A 5,000-nucleotide genomic window follows, 5' to 3' on the forward strand; every position below is an offset into this window, starting at 1 on the left:
ACACACACACACACACTCACTGTTACACAACTCAGACACTTACACACTCTTACACAACACACTCACACAGGGATCCTTGGCTTGTGTTTGTCAGAGCAGAAAAATAAAAAGAGGAGACGCATTAAATTCAACGCCGTGCAGCCGCCGGGCTGAACCTCTGTGTGTGTGTGTGTGTGTGTGTGTGTGTGTGTGTGTGTGTGTGTGTGTGTGTGTGTGTGTGTGTGTGTGTGTGTGTGTTTATTAGTGTGTGTGTCTCAGCCTCTCTCTCCCACTTTTGTTTCCATCTCAGCCTCCGAGCGTTCAACATGAATCTGCGTCACCTCTTCACCTCCATCATCATCATCCTTTTCTGTAACTCTGTTAATGTGTGTGTGTGTGTGTGTGTGTGTGTGTGTGTGTGTGTGTTGATGATTGAGCGGTGAGTGTGTGGGCAGCAGCAGCTCTGACTCTGACTGAATGCAGAAAATGTATTACAGAAAAATCTGAATTATTTTCAGTCAGAAGAAAAAATGTTTTTAGATTTTCTGAAAAATAAATAAACAAATAAAAAATAATATACTTTATTCATATGGCACGTGGGCGGTACGGCGGTACAGTGGTTAGCATTGTTACCTCAATGCAAGAGGGTTCGTGGTTCTCCCAGGCTCCACCCCCCCATGACCCCACACAGGATAAGTAAATGAATGAATGAATATAAATCACATTCAGTCACAAAGTGCCTCACCCTCACTAGACTCACAAGTCAGTCTTTAAATTTTGAAATTTTCAAAACTGAACAGGTTGTACTTTGAGAGGATATTACAGTGATGATATGAAAAGGCTTTTTTGTACAGGGACTCCATAGGTTTAAGATTCGTTGCTCCAGTAAACAACCAGCACGTAATACAATAGTCAATATGTGAAAGAATCATTGAATGCAGGAAAGTTAAAGCAGCACCCTCAGTCAGAGAACCTCTTATTTGTTTGAAGTTATACAAATTAAATTTTACCATATTCGATATTTTCTTGATGTGACTCTTAAAGGATAGTGCAGAATCCAGAACAACCCCCAAATGCTTAAATTCCTGAACAATCTGCAGCTCTTCTCCTCCTATAAAAATATTGGAATGTAGTATCTTTAGCGGTTGTTTTGAGAATACCATACACAGTTTTCTTAGTATTCAGTAGCAGAGAGTTACGAGACAACCAGGACTGTATTTGACATAAATACAGGCATAAATCATAAATCGCTTTGCTTAACTAAAGACTGATGACTCTCTCCCTGATTTTGTGTTTAGATGGGCGGATACAATTTCAGAGTTTAAAAAAACTCCCTACGTTGCAGAACCAATAGTAAATCTGCAGGGCGGTCCTTCGGTGGCTCGCTGAACTCTTGTGCTTGGAAACATAGTCCCACTAGAAACACGTGTAGCGGTACAAAATGGCTCAGCCGTGCTCGCAGAAAACGCCGTCACGTTTGCGGCGACACGTTCTCGCCAACTAAAAGAAACAAACATAATCTTTTACAAGGCCATGACTCATCCGTCCGGCCGGACTATAGAGGGAATCGCCTTGTTGTTCACAAATACTTCGGGTAGAAAACCAGCAGAGCTTTTAGCTCTATATATAGCCTATATATCACATTTTCACATCACTGTATCACCGTTTGGACTAATCCGATGTTTGTAAAGTCTATAAACACAATGATTGAACAAACATTACTATTTCTGTGTGCACGTTTAGCTGGGCTAACCGTTAGCTGTTAGCCCTGTTAGCCGTTAGCGGTGTCTGTAACAGGTAATAACACAGTAAACGGTCTGTGAAAAAAATATTTTCTCCAGCGGATATCTTAGTTACAACATGATTGAGCTAGCAAAGCAGTTTTGTATTGCTATGTGTGGTATTTATTCAGTTTTGGGAAATCACGATGTCTAGAAAGCATCAGTGGCTGCAGCTGACAGGGACAGCTAACAGCAGCAGCAAAGCTAACATCAGGACGTCATCTGTTAAAAGCCTCCCGTTGTCGGATACGACATGAAACTACTCCAGTTAGCTCAATCATGTTGTAACTAAGACATCCACTGGAAAAAATGTTTTCTTCACAGATGAGCACACGTTTGATAAAACGGAATTAAATCTCTTGGCATCCATTTTCAAGCTCTCTGTGTGTTTGTTTCCTTGTTGCCGGCCGTTTTCACCGGTGTGTTAAACACACTTTAGAAAGGAGTGTCCCCAGACTATCAGAAGGCGGAGATCTCTGATGGTCTGGTGGCGAGACTACACCCTCACTGGCTTTGTAAGTTTCGTGTCACTGCTGCTCAGGTGTTACTGTTCTGCTTCTACTCAGTGTGTGACCAGTCCGGCTGCACGGTCTCCATTGCCACAGGTTGATGTTGATGAATGTCTGCAGCATGTTGATGATGATGATGATGATGGTTATGGATCCATACAGCAGTACGGTTTGAACGCTGGAGTGTTGAGTGAAGTGTTTGTGGATTTCCAGATCTTGTTCAGGATGTTCTTCGTCTGTCCAGGAGTGTCTGTTGATGGAGTCGTCCTTCAGTGTGTAAGACACTGTGCGACTTGGAGGTTAATTGGTTTATTGGTGGTTTGGAATCTTGCCGAGACGATCCTGGAGTTAATGGGCTCCCGATAGATCAGTGCCCTCTGTGCTTCTTAATACCATGTGCGTCCTGAGTGGACTCACCACCAACCAGTTTAAATCCTCCCGTCACACCAGCTGAGGATGGAGATCTGTGATGACTGACATCTTCCTCGCGCACATGGCCCTGATGTTCCAGGCTGCAATGTTGGTACAGTAGATTCCCGGAGGTAGACGATTCTGATGCAGCCTCTCCGTGCGGTTTTCGATATGTGTCTTCATCGTCTCTTTTGCATGTGCGCTCGAAGAGTCTTCATCTCCAAGGTTCTGCGGTTTCTTTCTTTTCATCAGTGTTTGTGGCCTGCGAGTTTCATCAGCGCCGTGTTGGTCAGCTCTACCTGCTTCCACCTCTCATGGCGGGAACTTAGCGGCGGGTTCTGAAATCCTAAATTACAGTTTTTTTTTCTTCTGATGAGCAACACATCTGGGTGATGATGTCAAACGTGTGTCAGTACATTGAATGTGTTTCTGCTCACACAGAAACAACACTGACACGCCGCCCGCGTCTTCTATACAACTGTCTGTAACTGTAACAGCGCCGCCATTTCATGTGTGTGATGGACTCACAGCCAGTCAGCTTGTTGTGCTAACATCAGCACATGATGCTAACAGTAGCGCATGATGCTAACATCAGCGCATGTTGCTAACATCAGCACATGATGCTAACAGTAGCACATGATGCTAACCTCAGCACATGTTGCTAACATCAGCACATGATGCTAACAGTAGCACATGATGCTAACATCAGCGCATGTTGCTAACATCAGCACATGATGCTAACAGTAGCACATGATGCTAACCTCAGCACATGTTGCTAACATCAGCACATGTTGCTAACAGTAGCACATGTTGCTAACAGTAGCACATGTTGCTAACAGTAGCACATGTTGCTAACATCAGCACATGTTGCTAACATCAGCACATGTTGCTAACAGTAGCACATGTTGCTAACAGTAGCACATGTTGCTAACAGTAGCACATGTTGCTAACATCAGCACATGTTGCTAACGGCATATGGCTAGAAGTTCCCAGGTGGAACTTTTGATTCTAAACTTTGGTTCCACCTCACAGAGGCAAGGCAAGTTTGTCTGTATAGCACATTTCAGCAATGAGGCAATTCAAAGTGCTTTACATAAAACATACATCAAGTAAAAGCACTAAAGGCAACATAAGACACCGTGACGGTGTCTTATGTTGTTTGAATACTCAAACAGTCACACACACCCTGTAAGCGTATAAGTGTGAGGGTAGTCCGTTAGCTTAAAGAGTAAAAATCAGGGAGCAGAGATGTTTCCCTCCGCTCGTTCTGCACTGAGTGCTCATATCAGAGTGTTTTTTGTGTCACTCCTCACCGCTCGTAGACGGACAGACGTCCCCCGCCACATTCTACAATTAGAAATCGCCATCAAAGGTCGTGAGGACTTCTGTCTTCCCACCAGTCAGTACAGGATGGCACCACAACTCTTGTCGCCATGACTGCTGCACCAAACATCGCAGTGTGAACCAGCCTTATCGTCGCTGAGTTCTGCACAGCGACCTCCATTTCTCACGTGTCCACGTTGGAAGGCTCTGTCGCCAGCATACATATGTATTAACTGGTGCCTACGTCGTTACCATGGCAGCCCGTGCAGATGTTGGTGTTATGTGGACACACAAACTGCACACCTGGTGATGATGAGGAGTTCCTGGATGAGCTTCATCCTGCAAGTGGAGGTTCTCCTTCTCCTCCTGTTTGGTGTTGGCTGAATGTGCAGTTCAGACAGGAAGTTGTGTTTGGATGTTCCTCCTGCAGGAGTGTGAGCCGATGAGTTACACATCACTGCTTCAGCTGAGGGATTAAACACGCACACGCACACGCACACACAGTTCTCTCAGCGGTTTAATGAGACGTGAACAGAAAGTAGGAGCTGACTCCTCTTTGCAAATCAAAACTTAAAATCTTGATCATTTAAAACAATTCACTGTTAATAAAGTTTAATAAATTCAAAATTTATTTAGATTAAAAATTATAAATGTTTTAGTTAATTGTGTTTTTGAAGTTTTTGTCCAATAAAAATCCAGTTTTACATTTCAGAGAATCTTTATGTTGAGATGAAGATTAACTTTTTTACTCTGGAATAACCAAAAATAATGATGATTTACAGCCTGTTGTAACTATAATTTAATCTTTCTTTTAACTGAATCAACAACATGAATGTCGCAGCAGAGAACGCTGAATCTGAGCTTCATGTTTGACTCTGCAGCTGTTTAATGAAATGGACTCTGTGTGTGTGTGTGTGTGTGTGTGTGTGTGTGTGTGTGTGTTGATGAATTGTACCTCATTTGCTAATTAATTTCTCTCTCAGCAGTTTGTGTTTTT

At 43.2% G+C, this 5,000-nt stretch overlaps 1 protein-coding gene across 1 annotated transcript in view; it reads left to right on the forward strand.

Moving 5' to 3' along the window:
* Window positions 1-5,000, forward strand: part of LOC125903045 (uncharacterized) — a 92,219-nt gene that overhangs the window by 61,594 nt on the left and 25,625 nt on the right. The window lies entirely within an intron of this gene.

Source organism: Epinephelus fuscoguttatus, linkage group LG16, assembly GCF_011397635.1.
Source record: "Epinephelus fuscoguttatus linkage group LG16, E.fuscoguttatus.final_Chr_v1".
Taxonomy (NCBI): Eukaryota; Metazoa; Chordata; class Actinopteri; order Perciformes; family Serranidae; genus Epinephelus; species Epinephelus fuscoguttatus.